This window comes from Microtus ochrogaster, chromosome 16, assembly GCF_000317375.1.
Source record: "Microtus ochrogaster isolate Prairie Vole_2 chromosome 16, MicOch1.0, whole genome shotgun sequence".
Taxonomy (NCBI): Eukaryota; Metazoa; Chordata; class Mammalia; order Rodentia; family Cricetidae; genus Microtus; species Microtus ochrogaster.
In genome coordinates, this window is record NC_022018.1 from 19,528,933 (window position 1) to 19,545,602 (window position 16,670).

At 42.2% G+C, this 16,670-nt stretch overlaps 2 pseudogenes; one reads left to right on the forward strand and one right to left on the reverse strand.

The window, feature by feature from the left end:
• Positions 1-154: 154 nt before the first annotated feature.
• LOC101982019 lies at positions 155-673 on the reverse strand (annotated as a pseudogene).
• The window catches only part of LOC101982306, a 72,051-nt pseudogene continuing 56,052 nt past the window's right edge, over positions 672-16,670 (forward strand).

Here is a 16,670-nt window from a genome sequence, read left to right on the forward strand (position 1 = left end):
TTTTTTTTTTCTGTTTCAAAAGGCTTCATTTTTACTTGGTCCAAGACTTGAGCTCCAGGGTGTTACAAAGCTGCCTAGTGGCTTCTTGAGAGGTTCCGGTGAAGGTCCTGAGGCGGGATGGTGCAGAGCAGAGCCCCTCGGAAGGAGAGACCTCCTAATCATGCTTGAAAGTGAGCCGCTAAAAGAGGTACTTGCCCAGAGACGCCTGGGGCCCAGCAGCCAACCTGCGGAGGTTGGCCAGGTCGTTTCCCATCTTCTTGGTGACCTTCACCTCCTCATCCAGGAAGAGGTTTTCAAGGCAGTCACAGAGATGTGGATCAGTGCGAGCAGAGCCCAGGGACTGAAGATCCAAGAGGGCCTGGTTCAAGTTCTTCTCCAAGGCCAGGGCAGCTTCCATGTCCTCCTGGGTTTTACCCCGCTCATCTTGAAATGGCTTCTGCACATCCTGAAAGAGTGCACGGCCTCCGCGATCGTTTTGCAACTCGGCGCCCTCTCGCTTCCCCTGGTCCAATTCGCGGAAGAAGTGGCCTACACCCTCCAGAGCCACATCATTCAGGTCAAAATAGTAGCCCAGCGAGAGGTAGGTGTGGGAGGCCCGCCGGTGCAGGTTGACGAGGCGGTTCACGGCAGCCTCCACTTTGGTGGAATAATTCTGACGAATCTAGGAAGTCATGGCTGAGACGCAGTCTGGAGCTACCGGCAAAGAGACGGTGGTCCCAGAGGCTGCGGCTACAGATGAGGAGCGGTGGAAGGTAACAAAGGGAGGCCCTGGGTCTGTTACGTCCAAACACTGTTGAGGCGAGACAGAGATCCACGGGATCTCCGAAGGCTGCTCCTGGCTAAAATTTTTAAAGACATTTTCTCCAATACTGTTAACTAGTCATATTCCCTTAGGATTCCTGGAAGCCTAACTGTTCATTGTGTTTTTCATTGTGGGAGTTAAGTGTCTTGCAAACCCAATTATGTATTTCTCTTCAGCATTTTTCCTTAACAACGCAAGTGATTTAGTGACTTCCAGTATGCTCAAATCAGTCTATAAGGGTACGTATTAGAATTTTTGATGGTCCACTGTATTTTTATTTCTTGTAAATTTACCTAACATGAAAGAAAGCACATGATAACCAAAATAAAAACAGAATAAACATTAGTTTGAAATAGTGCATGTGTACTAGGATCACAACATTATTGTTTTATGTGCAAATACAGTTGTGTATTGAGTTCTACGTGCAAATACAGTTCTGTATTAAGCATTCACACAACTGAAATATAGACCTTTCATATTCTATAGAAGAAAATGGTCATTTAATGAGAAGCAAACACAGGTGTTCTGCTATGTTCTTTAATTCATGTTCCACTTTCTTAGCAACCCTGTCTGAACAAGAGTGTCTGCCATTAGTGCCTAGGTTCCTGACATCATCAATAGATGAGAATCAAGTCTCTTCAGAATCTGGAGGGAACATCCATGTTCTTGGAAAGTACTACCTGCTGTATCCCCACAACTTGGCTTCCTTAAACATGAATGTTTGCCACCACCACCCACTCAGCCCACCCTGTTAAGTAGGAACTGAACAGAGTTTAAAGTGTTCATTTGATGGAGGAAGGTCATTGGTTAAGTAATAAAGAAACTGCTTGCCCTGATAGGTTAAAACATAGGTGGGAGGAGTAAACAGAACAGAATGCTGGGAGGAAGAGGAAGTGAGCTCAGACTTGACAAGCTCTGCTCTCTGGAGCAGAGATGCCATGATCCCCTCTCCCGGGTAGACGTGATAGCTCTGCTCTCTGAGACACACACGATGAAGCTCCGACCCAGGATGGACGTAGGCTAGAATCTTCCTGGTAAGCGCACCTAGCAGTGCTATGCAGATGATTAGAAATGGGCTAAATTAATATGTGAGAATTAGCCTAGAAGAGGCTAGATAGAAATGGGCCAAGCAGTGTTTAAATGAATACAGTTTGTGTGTTGTTATTTCGGGCATAAGCTAGCAGGCAGCCGGGGTGCTGGGGACACATCCCCGCCACTCTTATTACTACATTCATTTGTACTGGACCTGTAGCACCTAGTTTTCTCAAATTTATCAGAGAGATGATCATAGAATCTTTCTACTGAAATGAGGTTCCTTTGGAGAAGTCAACACTGGAGTACAGATGGAGAAACCTGCACGGGAGATGAGAAGGTAGCCTGCCTACTCATTGGGTGAAAAGACTGAAACCCTTTAGCACTATGGTTAGCTTTGGGGCAGTGGATGGAAGACGCAGCTCCTGTCTGTATGGTCTAGAAAGGTCTGGGTGTAGATGGGAACAATCCCAGTAGGAGAGAGGCAAAGGCTTGTGGAGCTAGGGCACGTTTGAAGTGTGTTTGGGGAGTGTAAGGTAAAAGGGACAACTGGAGCATGAAAGCCAACCAATCACTGAATACCTTAACTTTGAACCCAGAGTCAGTGAAAGGACCACACCCTGTATCTGAGACCTGGGCCAGGGAAAGAAACATCTTTAGCCCTGAACCCAGGACTAAAGACATGTGTCCTGGCTCTGAAACTAGTGTCAAAGAAACACACTTTGTCCCTAGAATCAGAGCCAGTGAAAGAAATATGCCCTGGTCATAAGATTAGGTTCAAAAAGCTGAAAAGGACCAGTGAAAGAAACACAGTTTGGCCATAAAGTCAGAGCCATCTCTATCCCTGACCAGCTAAACTGACCAATTCCTGAGCAGGGAAAAGCTAACCAATCCCCCTTCTCCCTGGGAAAACTCCACCCCTAAAAAGCCCTATATAAGCTTCTCCACCCCTTCAGTTAAAGGCTACTGGTAACCCCTCTCTGGCAGAGGTAGCCACTCTCCTGGACTCCTCCTTTCCAAATAAATCTCTTTCTCAAAAGAGTCTTGGGTGACGACCTTCATTCCCTGGTGCAGACAAGAAGAACGTGGCTGGGACACCTCTTAGAGGACTGAGCTGAAAACTCTTGCTGAGATGCTCCCTAGGGGGCCTCCACAAGGCGGAGCAGAATAGAAGAACCTTGCTAGGTATCTAATGTGTACTATTTAAATCTGACCTCATTTAGTCATATGACCATATAGTAGGTAGACGGCTGTTGTATGAGTCTTACTTGTTTTATCACGTAAGTGTTGTTTTAATTTTTTTATTCTCAGTGAAATACTTCAGCATTTTGTAGCATTTCCACCTGTGCTTTCCCCTTTCACAATGCTATAGGAAGTGGACATAGGTTTCCCCTTCACAGAGCTATAGGAAGTGCACATAGGTTTTAAGCACATTTTTCTCTTTAATTACTCTTGGTTTTACATTGCTTTATTTGAAGAACATTGGGGTGAATTTCACCCTAAATGACTTAAGTTACCAGACACCCCAGTTTTTCCTCTAATTTATGGTGATGTGTTAGTTGTGTGTCTGTTATTTTCATTGACTAAACACCTGGCAGGGAGTAACTTAAGAGACAGAGGAAGAGTGTTCATTTGGCTCCTGATTTGAGAGTTCACCATAGCAGGGAGATACTGGCCAGGGAGCACAAGGCTGCTTGGTCACACCAGGTCAGGAAGTAGAAAAAAGGCATTGCCACATTCCGCCAGCTCTCCCTTTCTGTTCTCCGTTGCTCTAGGATCCTGCACCATTGGATGGTGCTGCCGTCTCAGGGCTCATCTCTTCCCCTCAATTAATTTTCTCTGAATCTTCTGTCAACCTACACAGACCCCCTCTCTGTAAATGCCTTTACCAACACCCTGCTGCTGCCACTAGTCCCCTAGCTGTCGCTAACCCTAACCAAGTCGAAAATCAAAATTAGCCACCATGATCTACTATTCATTCCTGGAAGCAATGGATTAAAGGAGAAAAAATTATTTTGTCCTTTGGCTACAGTTCAAGGTGAGGTGAACTCTCTGCTTTAGGCCTCAGCTGAGGCAGAATACACCAGCACCGAGAACAGGAACTGAAGAGGCATCCAACCTGAGCATAGTTTAGATCACTGTCAGTCTATCATCCAGACAACTAAAACGAATATGAATTCCCAGAGAATATTGTGAACCACAGATTGGATGTCAGACTTTCTTGGGAGGAGACACTGACAGGAATGTAGCCAGCCCGAGCATGGCAAGCATGGCTCTGTCAGGCCTTACCATTCTTCCCCCACTCCCTCTGCTTTGCTAAAAGGGCTAAATTTCTAAAGCGGGTCACCAAGTGGAAAGGAAAAGGATCAGCTCAGGATCCCCAAGACCAAATTCTCAGCATAGCCAATGTTTATTTGCCCCAGATGCACAGAGAGCAGGGAATAAGAGACAAAAACAAGAGACAGAGGGTAAGGGAGAAGAGACGGGAACAAGGGAGAGGGGAAGGGGTGTTTTTCCCGGAACTAAATTTCACTTATCCTTACAGAGATGCTTGAGAAGAAAAGCATGTGTTGGCTATGACAGAAGTTTACAATGTGATATTTAGATGACCAGATAAAGCAAAGTATAACCTGTCAAACAGATGTCACAAAGACACCTGTCAAACCACATCTTTAAGCAAAATGGCTTTAAGTAAATGATGCTCCTGGCAACCCCTAAAACATGCCAGGGCTTTATCTGCAGGTTTGAGGTACTTGGTGGATGCTGGCTCAGAGTTATGATTTAGTAAGTATGAAAATGGACTCACCACTACATGCATGAATTTTTAGAAATAAGTTTTCTTTTTAATGTAGATTCTGAAAGCCTTTTAGAAATGCAGGTTGTAGAACAAATGAAGAAGCAATGGGGCTTGAAGAAAATCGCTGTGATCTATTTGCAGAAAAAAATAAAAATGTGGACTATAAATTTAGCAGCGTCGGGGAGGAGCTGTCAGAAGGAAGCTATGCAAGGCCACAGTCACCGCAGGAAAAGGTGACAGGGACAAAAGGGTCCTGTAACTTAAAGCATACAATGCCAGTTCTATTGCACAAATGTAGTGGCGTCTTGTCATTGTAGACTTAACATGTGGAGTTCTTCAGGGAGAAACCTGATCGTCTAGGTGTGGACTTCTTGGAAATAATACAACACTTTGTCCACCATGTTTGATTATAATGTAGGGGGTATTCTTCCAAATCACAGCTTAATGTCTGCATAGACACTCATTAGATTTTGCTAATAATGAAATTTAATGGTTTGAGGGATTTTGTATTTTAATTAATGCTGCAAAGAGAAGCATTTAAAAATCTTTATTGTTTTCTTGTGGGTTTTAGTGTGTGTCACTAGAATGTTATGCTGGTTTTTTTTGCACCTTTCACAGCTATTTCATCCATTGTATGTACTTTTCTGAATTCACATAGCAACCAAGGAAAAGCTAGACTGACGTTAAATTAATTCCAAGGAGTCATATTGTATTCATTATCTCTAACTGTTCCTTTTAAAAATGTTTATTTTTAAAAATTAGTTCATAGAGTAGCTGGGTTCCCTGTGTAACTTTCTTCATGTTGACTGGCTTTCCTTTCTCATCATCTCCCTGCCCTTCCTTCCTGTGTGTTTGGCTTCCAATATTCTCCCTTCCGTTTTCTTCCATCATTTCCAGCCCCCTTTTTCTAAAGCCTCTTTCTTCTCCTTTCTTATGGATCCCTTCCTATTTTCTGTTTTTATCCATATTTACTTCTCTCTGAATCCACATTTTTTTTTTATTTAACAGTTAGAGGCTTGGATCTTTGTGTAAGGTAGAATACATAACATCTGTCATTATGAGTCTAGGTTTCTTCAATATAATGTTTTCCGGTTCCGTTCATTTTCTTGCAAATTTTATTTTTCTTTAGACATACATAATATTCCATTGCATATATGTGTAATATTGAGTTGGAAGTGTCACTGCCAGCCTGTCAAGCATGTGGACTCCAGCTCCCAGACTGCCAAGTGCTGACCCCACAGGATGTTAAAGCTCATGCGGGAAAGAGGAGCACAAGGTTTTGGGTTTGCATGCATGCTCCCTCTCTCTTCCCCTCCCATTCTCTCCCAGCCACCCGGGAGTGTGTTGTCTATTAAACACGGGCATTTAATTTGGTTTGGTCTGGTCTGACTGGAGTTCTTTGTGTCAGTTGAGCCACTCGTCTTAAGATTTTCCTAACAATATGTACATTTTCATTATCTGTATGCCTGCATTACTCTCTACGGTACAGTTTATGCTACTGTATGGTTCACGAGCTGGGCAAGGGCCTGGAGATTAAGGAACACAACAGACGTGGGTCACCTATGAAGAGAGAATGCCGAATGCCGTTTATTCAAGCTTAGAAAAAAACCTTATATACCAAACTGCTGCACAATGGAAATCACCCCCGCAGGCAGGTGAGAAATTATCAGACCCAAGAGAGAGTAAACAATGGCCTTGTAGCTAACCACCAATGGGGGCAGAAGGAGCACAGGAGCAAACAGGATTTTTTGCTGGAAACTGCAACCTATCCTCAATATGAGCCCTGGGAGGAGGGGTAGACCTGTGGGCCCTACGATTATCAGTCTTCTGCTGATGCACATCTGGGTTGACTTCATTTTTTAGCTATTTAGAGCACCAATGAACGTGGATGGGCAGATATATTTGTAGTAGGTACCTTTGGGTAGATGCTGTATTTTTAGTATTTTGAGAGGCTTCCACACTGATTTCCCCATCCAGTCTTCTACTATATTCTATTAGCTTACATGTCTGTTTTCATGCTGATATCATGACTTTTTTACCACTATGGCTCTGTAGTATAGTTTGAGGTCAAAGCCTCCAGCTATGTTCTTTCTGCCAGAAGTTGTTTTGATTATTTGTGGTTTTGGTGTTTCCATGTGAATTTTACATTTTCCCCCTAGGTCTGTGAAGAATGTTCCTGGAATTTCAATGAGGATTGCATTGATCTGTAGGTTCCTGGAATTTTATGAGGATTGCATTGATATGTAGGTTGCCTTTGGTAGCACAGACACTTTCACAGTCTTAGTTCTGTCATTCCAAGACTCTGCAAAGGCTTCCCGTCATCTACTATCTTTTTAGGTTCTTGTTTCAGTGTCTTAAAGATTTCAGTGTAAAAGTCTTTTAACTTCATGGTTAAGTTTATTCTCTTTTTGTTTGTTTATTTTTTTGTTTTGTTTTTCAAGACACAGGGTTTTTTTGTTTTTTGTTTTTTGTTTTTGTAGTCCTGGCTGTCTTGAAACTCCCTCTGTAGACTAGGCTGGTCTCAAACTCATAGACTATATAATGACATCTTGTTTCCACAAACTAAAAATAAATTGACATCTCTAAATATCAAGAAAATGTATATTAATTCCCAATTTCACAAACAAATTATGAAATGAGCATTCTTCTTGAGCTAGAAAGTGTTTGAAGTGGATGCGTGTTTCTGGTACTGCTGTGGGTTCACCCCAGGCCTTGCCCCAACTAACAGGCTCAGGCTCACCCCAGATGTAGTTTTAGTCTTAAAAAGCAAGAAGAAGAAATGCTGTCTACATAGCACCTCTCCCTCACACATAGATAAAAGTAATTCAAATTTCTGTGCTGAAAATGTATCATTTTTATTGTTAATTAGTAATCTCTACTGTTCAAAATGATATTTAAAAAGGTTTATAAATTCTATAATAAGACACAAGATGAACTGAAAATGCCATAGAAAGCATGTTTAACAATGCAGTAGCATCCGGGTGTGGAGAACACACTGTACTCTCAGCACATGAGGTCAATCTGAGCTACAGATTGAAATCCTGTGTAAAACATTGTCCAAAACTGTCTCAAACACTATGTGGTAGCAGATACTAGATTTCATGGCCTGCTCTGAGTGTTAGTAATGCATGGTGTTTGAAAAATACCTCAAAGTAGTCAACATAATGAAGATAGAATTTTATTTCTAGTAAAGTTATAAACTGGTTCACAATTATATAAACTTGTCTATAAAATGGCAAACAGTGATATTTTTAGTTTTTGATTTTGTGTTGGAGCTTTGTTCTTTTGAGATAGTATCTCTCTACATGACCCTGACCGTTCAACAACCCTTTGTTCTTTTGAGATAGTATCTCTCTACACAACCTGGGCTGTTCGAAAACTCACTACATAGACCAAGCTGTAAATTAAATGGTTGGATTGAGGAGATGTGTAGAAAAGAACTTTGAAGTTGCCACTTTTCTTGGAAATCCATAATATTGAATAGAATTAGTAAGAAGAGAAACTTATCCATTGGCAGAATGCTTACACCCAAGTGTACGTCTTTCAGAAAAGTTCTAAGTGAGAAATGAACAAAATTGTACTGGATAGCAATTAACATATGAATAATCAGATAATTTCAATAAAAACATCTTTAACTGCAGATTTGCCTCACAGGAAGAGATAAATGCACAGTTGCCTTCTAGCAACATAGAAAACTTGAGAATACCTAGAGAAACTTAATGTGACACAACCTGACATGTGTCCTTGGGCAGAAACTGAGGAAAAGCTTGGAATGAAGTGAATTAATGTTTGGTAAAATCTCATATTTCTGACTTTGTTTCATAAATTAACATATAATACTGCCTCGATTTGACACATATAGCTGTGTTTTGCTTATGGACAGGGATATAACCTGAGAAATGTGATGTTAGGCAATGTCACTTGAGGAAAGACCACAGTCCTGTGCTCACACAAACACTGTGCTCGCACAATCCCGTCTCTACCACAGTACTATATCCAGCAGTCTTGTGGGACCATTGTGTACACGTGGTCCATGGTAGGCCAGAACATTCCAAGGCATTGTGAAATTACCTGGCGCAAGTTAGAAGGAAACACAGAACACGCAACAAACTTGCTTAGGAGTTTATTAGAGGGAGCGTGTACAGGAAGAGAGAGATGGTGAGTCCAGCTTTTAAAAGCTGCCTAGTGCATGTGCACAGGGAGTTGACATGGCTACGTCATGTACAAATGACGGGACTCATGCATGTGTACAAGGGCTTAGCTGAGTCATACGTGGATGATGCAACCGCACATGTGCATGGGTCACATTGGGCCCCAGGGCCGGTAGGCACTTCTGCACATGTGTGGCCCTCAAACCCAGAACTGTAAGCCTTATTGTGGATGAAATCAAAACATTCCACCGTTTTGTTTACTATAAAAATACGGGGAGTTTGGGATATTTAATGGTTGGGAATGGGGTGTTGTAAGGTAACTCGTGTCTGCTTCCTGCTGATTTTGTAGGCATTGGAGAGTTGAGATCCTTGACCATGTCCTGGGATGGCTGATTACTTTTGTGTTTTTTTCCAGGCTCTGTGGAATAGGCTGTCTGGCAGCTTGGACCTCGCAAGATGCTGGAAAGGCAGAAAATTATGTCTGGAAAATATTTTAGATCTTGGTGTTTAAGGGAGGAGAGTCCCAAGATGGAAGATGGAGGGGTTTTTAGGGGGTGGAGGAGGGAATTTCCCAGGGGTTCCTGAGACCAGGATTGATAAGGGAAGAATTAAATGATACTTATTCTGGGCGAGTCTGGTTTGTTTACATAGGTCCAATTGGCTCCCTGGAGCATATAAAAAAACATTTGAAAATAAACACATTTTAGACATATTAAAAATTTATGATTACACTAACATAATGTTGGAATGGAAGACAGTGGAGAGGAGGGAGGAAAAGAAGGGGGAATTATTAGAAAGGGGAATGATTAGACCCCTCAGTGTTTTACCTGAGGTAAATCTCAAGGCACTTGTTTTCCTTTAACATCATGGTATTACCTTAACATCCAGCAGCTGCTGGAGTTAGTGATAAATCTGTTATGTTAAAGTCTGTTTTGTGAGTTTTTGGAGTTTGGGGCTATGAATGTCCTCAAATTTGTTATTGTTTCTTACCACCTGGGGTTTCGGCAATCCTTGTACCTCTGGCTCTATCTTTAATGATGGTCCCTGTAATAACAGCTGAGTGGTTAATCTGGAAATTTAAGCATGACATTGGAGATACAGAGAAGTTGGTAAAGCAGACAGGAGAAAGAGGAAGAGGAAAAGTATATGGAGTTTTTGGCATAGGAGAGTTGAGTACAGTGATGAAACTTTATTTTTCTGGAACTGGAGAAAAAGTGGCTGAGCTTGGTGTGCTCTGGAACTTAAGGGAGCAGGGCCCTGTTTGAGTTATCATATATGAGGGGTATCTTGATCTGGAAGAGTAAAAGGTTTAAGATGAGACAGGTGGATCCAATGAGGCAACTGTGGGAGTTACAAGAATTACTTTAAAGGGGCCTTGACATTTAGGGGAAAAGGGGAAAGGGCATTGGACTGATCTCCTATTTTAATCAGCAGTGGGTATGAATTGGCACATGGTTGAGGTAATGAGTAGTTGGTAAAAATCCTGTAATAGGGAGCAAAGATGGGTAACAGGGGAGTAAGCAGGTGATCAGAAAGGGGAGAGGTTTTGGGTGAGAGGCTGGGGGTTAAAGCCAGCCACCTATACATGAGTTCAAAGGGTGAGATGAAAAGGGGGATTTGGGGAAGTGACCTAAGTCTAAGAAGGGCCAAAGGCAAAGTTTTACCAAGAACATTTTTTAAGGAACGGTTAGTTTGTTTCTTGAAGATTGAGAAGGGTATGGAATATAAAAATGCCAGGGAATGTTAAGAGCCTTATATAAAGTTTGAGAGATCTGGGAGACAAACTCTGGGCCATTATATGACTGAAGAGAAGTTGGAATTGCAAATTGGGGGATAATTTCTTGGAGAAGAACATTGGAAACTGTCTGGGCCCTCTTGTTAGTGGTGGGAAATATGCAGGCCACCCAGACATGGTATCCACCAAAACCAGGAGCTATTTAACTCTTCTGACTATGGGCATATGAGTAAAATCAAACTACAAGTCAGTTCCCAGAAGGGAGCCCTTGGCATGGTGGGTGGGAAAAGGGAAGCTACAATATTTGGTCTTGGGATCTGACTTTTGACAGATTTCACAAGAGACAGTGATAGCTTTTAAAAACTCTAAGTCCTCAGGGATAGGTTGGAGCTGAGCATTGACAAAAAGAAACAGAGCTTTGTAATTAGGATGAAAGAACTGATGTAGGTAGGACAGGACTTGCCGGATGTCAGGGGTGCCTGTGAGAATGTGTGCTGTAGTATATGAACCCCCTGAGGTGATTGAGGTATATTTGGGCTCTGGACTCTTGCTGTGCTAACTGCTTGGTCAGTCTGGTGAAGGCAAAGATATTTTGAGATTGAGAGCTGAGAGGAATAGAGAAATAAAAAACATCCTTAAGATCTAGAACAAAGAAGTGGGAGGTTCCTGGAGGGGATAGTGTAAAGATGTGTGTAAGGGTTAGGTACTACAGGATGAAGAGGGACCACTGTGGAGTTAATGAGTGGGAAGTCTTGAACCAGGTGGTAGCTTCTCTTAGGTTTTTTAACAGCAAGTATAGGGGTGTTAAAGAGAGAGAAGGTGGGGCGAGGGAGTTTTTTCTTAGAAGGTCAGAGATAATAGGCTTAAGTTCCCTAAGGCTCTGGAGAGAAAGAGGATACTGAGCCTGGGTAATGTACTTAGTAGGGTCTTTTTTTATATCTGTTTATTATGTATACAATATTCTGTCTGTGTGTATGCCTTCAGGCCAGAAGAGGGCACCAGACCCCATTACAGACGGTTGTGAGCCACCATGTGGTTGCTGGGAATTGAACTCAGGACCTTTGGAAGAGCAGGCAATGCTCTTAACCTCTGAGCCATCTCTCCAGCCCCCTTTGTAGGGTCTTGTAATTGGATAACAATGGAGAATGGTGTTTAGCAAGAGGGGCTTTGGGTGACCCAGACTTGGAGGTCCACCTGAGAGGCTGTTAGAAAAGACACAATGGAGCTGGGAGGTTGGGAAGCTAGAAGAAGGAGGAGGGGGAGCTGTTTATGGGTCTGGGTTAAAGTGAATGGAAGGAGCAAACAAAATGGAAGCTCCTACTTTTGCTAAAAATTCTCTTCCCATAAGAGGTACTGGGCAGGTGGGCATGAATAAAAATGAACAAGTAAGATAAATAACCCTAAAAATACAGTTAAGTGGTGGGGTCTGCTGAGGTAGATAAGGCTGTCCCCCTACAATAGGGAAACTAGAAGAGAGGTAGGCCTTTATAATTCCCCAAGTACCAAGTGTGTGGCTCTGGTGTCCAAGAGAAATAAGATGGGCCATCCTGATACTGTAATGTTTACCTGTGGCTCCCTGTTACAAATGATGGTTGTGGTCGAGTCAAAGGAGCTTAGGCAGCCTCACTCATCCATGGCCAAACCTAAAAGGTCAACTTGGAAATTTTCTGTGTTTGATGTCTCCATGCCACAATGTACACAAAGACAATCAACTGCCCAATGTCCTTCCCTATGGCGTCTTGAAAAAGGTCTTGTGGGACCAAGAAGAGGATTTTTCTTCATATCTTGAATGACCTCTGACAGCCTATTATAGTTTACTGGCTTGAGGGCAGCCTTACAGAGACCTGGCAGAAGGCCAGTCAAAACTGGTCCCTAGCTAAAATCCTACCTGGGGTGTTGTGATTCCCACCCAGGGACCATCTCTGCCCCCCCCCCGGGTGTGTGTGTTCCATGTGTTTGGTGAGCTTTGTCTGCATATAGTCTAGCCTGCTCCCAAACTTGCCTGTGCTCTTCAGGAAGTAGGTTATTAGATAGGATCATATAGATATCATGAAAGGTGAGTCTATAAGACTGGGACTTAGAGCTTAGATAGTTAAAGGCTTGGATATAAGGAAACTCCTTCCATTTACCTGTGTACTGACAGTAGTTGGAAAGTTCCCATAGAATGTCAGGATCAAAGGTGCCATTAGGTGGCCACTTTAAATTGTTATCTAAATTGTAACGAGGGCATTTTTTGAACAATTGAACAAAGATGGACAAGTGTGGGAATCTGTAAATAGAGTATTAAAACCTAGGGTTTTAGGGCCTCTAAGAGGCATCCTGGGAGGAGGCTGGATTGATAATCTTGGATGGCTTGCTACCCATAGCTGAAACCGTGAAAAACCTGTGAAAATGGTGACACCACAAGGCTTTTAAGCAGACATCTCCTCACTATAGGTGGGGTTTGACAGCGGCGAACACTGCAGGGCTTGTAGCAGAGCGTCCTCTACCTACAGGTGGGGTGTCAAAGTCTGACTGGCTCTGGTCAGGGCCACTCGATGGCCAGAGAGGCCATGGCAGAAACCACTGGTGAGTGGTCTGAAAAAAAAAAAAAGAAAAAGAAAAGGAATAAAGGAAAAAGAAAAATCTGAGGGACCCTGGGCTCCAGTCATGGAAGGACCAACTCTGGGTCTTCCAAACATGATTTTAGCTAAGGGAAGCAATTCAGAGATGAATGTCAGTGAAGGGCTCAACAGTAGCCATAAAAACCATGGTTGGGTATTCCCCCCACCCTGTTTCTAAAAACACTAGATGATTGCTGGGAACTCAATGGTCAATTCCTTGGGTTCAGAGAAATGATGAAGCTGATCAGAATGGGGGAAACTCACCAATTGAATCAGGTGGTGTGCATAGAAATCATGTTCAGACAGATGGAACACAAGGTTGTTGTGGAAAAAATACCCGGTTCTGGATCCCGACCCTTGGAGAGGAGCTTGGGGCAGGAGAGCCTCCCAAGTCTCACAGAACCAATAAAATTAACTGGCGTGAGCAAGAAGGAAACACAGAACACATAACAAACCTGTTTAGGAATTTATTAGAGGGGGCATGTATAGGCCTGAGGAAGTCAGTGTCCAGTTCTTTTGTATTTTCTTTTATATTTTCCAATTTTGTGGAGTACAGGCTTTTGTAGTAAGATTCTCTGAATTTCCTCAGTGTCTCTTGTTATGGTCCTCTTTTCATTTCTGATTTTGTTAATTTGGGCGTTCTCTTTCTGTCTTTTGATTAGTTTGGATAGTTGTTTGTCAATCTTGTTGATTTTCTCAAAGAACCAGCTCTTTGTTTCATTGATTCTTTGAATTGTTTTCTGTGTTTCTATTTTGTTGATTTCAGTCCTCAGTTTTATTATTTACAGTCTTCTACTCCTCCTGGGTGAGTCTGCTTATTTTTTTTTCAGGTATGCTGTTAAATCTCTAATCTGAGATTTCTTGGTTTTCTTTATGTGGGCACTTAGTGCTATGAACTTTCCTCTTAGTACTGCTTTCAGTGTCCCATAGGTTTGGATATGTTGTGTCTTCATTTTCATTGAATTAAAGGAAGATTTTAATTTCTTTCTCTATTTCTTCCTTGACCCAGGGGTGGTTCAGTAGTTGACTGTTCAGTTTCCATGAGTTTGTAGGCTTTCTAGGGGTAGTATTGTTGTTAAATTCTAACTTTATTCCATGGTAATCCTATAAGATACAGGTGGTTACTCCAATTTTTTTGTATCTGTGGATGTTTGCTTTATTACTGAGTATGTGATCAATATTCAAGAAGGTTCCATAAGGTACTGAGAAGAAGGTATATTCTTTCCTGTTTGGGCGGAATGTTCTATAGATGTCTGTTAAGTCCATTTGATTCGTTACATCTGCTAGTTCTCTTATTTCTCTCTGGTTGATCTGTCCATTGGTGAGAGAGGAGTGTTGAAATTTCCCACTATTAGTATGTGGGGTTTGATATATGATTTGAGTTTTAGTTATGTTTCTTTTCTATACATGGGTACTTTTATATTAGAAGCATAAATATGCATGATTGAGACTTCATCTTGATGAATTGTTCTTATTATGAGTATAAAGTGTCCTTTTCCATCTCTTCTGACTGATTTTAGTTTGAAATCAAGTTTGTTAGATATTAAGATAGCCACACCACTTGTTTCTTAGGTCCATTTGATTGGAAAACCTTTTTCCAACCCTTTTCTCTGAGAAAGTGTCTGTCTTTGAGGTTGAAGTGTGTTTCTTGTAAACAGTAGAATGTTGGATCCTGTTTTTGTATCCATTCCCTGATTGACTGACATTTCTCTAGGGGTGTCCTGGTGAATGTGTGCTGGTAGGTGACCCTATCTACAACAGTTGGAACATTAAAAATTTTCTTTGGATGATCTGTTCTTGGGTGGTTCCTGGGTAATCACAGTTTGTGGTTCTTCCTGCAACCAGGTATTGCCTTGGGGTAAGCTACTGAGACTCAGGCCCCCATTAACATGGTTGGGTCCCACTGTTCCTATTTAGTTTATCATAGCTGAGTCCTACACTTTCCCCTTCACAAGCACAGATGACAAGACACAATCATGAGTCCTGCTTGCCTGTGGTTTTAAGGAGGTATTATTGGGACCTAAGACCATCAAGAGCTAACAGATTTTTCCAGGGCAGTGGCCAGCCTACTAGGCCCTGTAGCTCTAATCTTTCGAGTACAACCAAATTGAAATTATAATCCTAGATGTCCTGTTTGGTTCTGTTGTCCTGCATAAAGAACCAAAATGTCTTTTTTTTTTATTGTAGGACAATTTTAATTAATAAATTCATTAATTGACAACTGTGGTCCTATTTTCCTGGTATATCAATGGGCACTATAGGAAGTCATTTTGTTCTTCATGCCAGGAAATTCCCCCTTGTTTCAGTGTTTCAACCTATTTTGGAAAGGGAGCATGGGACAACATGTTCCTTTCTGCAACTATTTCAAGCTGACATTGGGGCATTGTTATCAGGTCCCAAGTAGGTTGAAAGGTTAGCCAAAGATAAGGAGGGAGACTCTGTTGAAGGGTCAGGGAGCATTCATATCAGCTGGACTGGTCCACATCATTTTTCAGCAAGTCTAGAGCTCACAGTCGTTCAGAGACCGTTGTAGTCAGCAACTGATGCTTAGATGTGTCTGCCAGCCAAGTGGAAGCCTATTGAGATAAGTTTAAACTAGGAACAGAAGTTAAAATTTTTGTACTTAAAGAAAAATAATACATTTGAAACTTTTAGGCTCATATTTGATGTGGGAGGGTCATCTGTCTATGTGTTACTTTGATTGGTTAATAAAGAAACTGCCTTGGCCTTTTGATAGGACAGAAAATTAGGTAGGTGGAGTAAACAGAACAGAATGCTGGGAAGAAGGGAAGTTAGGCAGATGCCATGCCTCTCCTCTCCAGAGAGAGCCACCATGGAGCCAGCCACCAGGTCAGACATGCTGAATCTTTCTCGGTAAGCCACCACCTCGTGGTGCTACACAGATTATTAGAAATGGGTTAATCAAGACATGAGAGTTAGCCAGTGAGAGGTTAGAGATAATGGGTCAGGCAGTGTTTAAATGAATACAGTTTGTGTGTTGTTATTTTGGGTGCAAAGCTAACCATGCAGGAGCTGGGCGGGACGAAAAGCAGGCCTGCTCATCTCGTCACTACAAATGGCACCCAGACATGGATAACTGAAGCCACAGAAAGCCTGAGAAAGCTTGGAAAAGAATAGAGTAAAGCATGTTTTCTTGGTAGCAGCAGTTTCTCAGGTCTGCCCTGCTTGCTAGAAGTAAGCAAGTGCTCTCATCTAAGAGAGGCTTCCTGACTCAGCTTTAGCTGCAAAACCTTGCAGCTCTTTTAAGAGGTTCTGCCACGAAACACTTAAATGGTATTGATGAAAAGCTGAACGCATGCTTTTTAGTTTTCAGCCATATCAGGAAAAAAGCTCTGCCATTTTAAAGTGCCAGCTTTCTGGGCTGTCCTGCCAGGGCAAACTCTGACTCTTTCAGACAGGCAGTTCGACTGAGTGTGGTCTGTGTGCAGAATGCTGCACCTTGCTTGCTGGCAGGGACCATGAAATGCCATAGAGTTGTGGCAATAAAAATGGCTCCAATGGTACCTCCGCCATGAGGCTGGAAATCTAA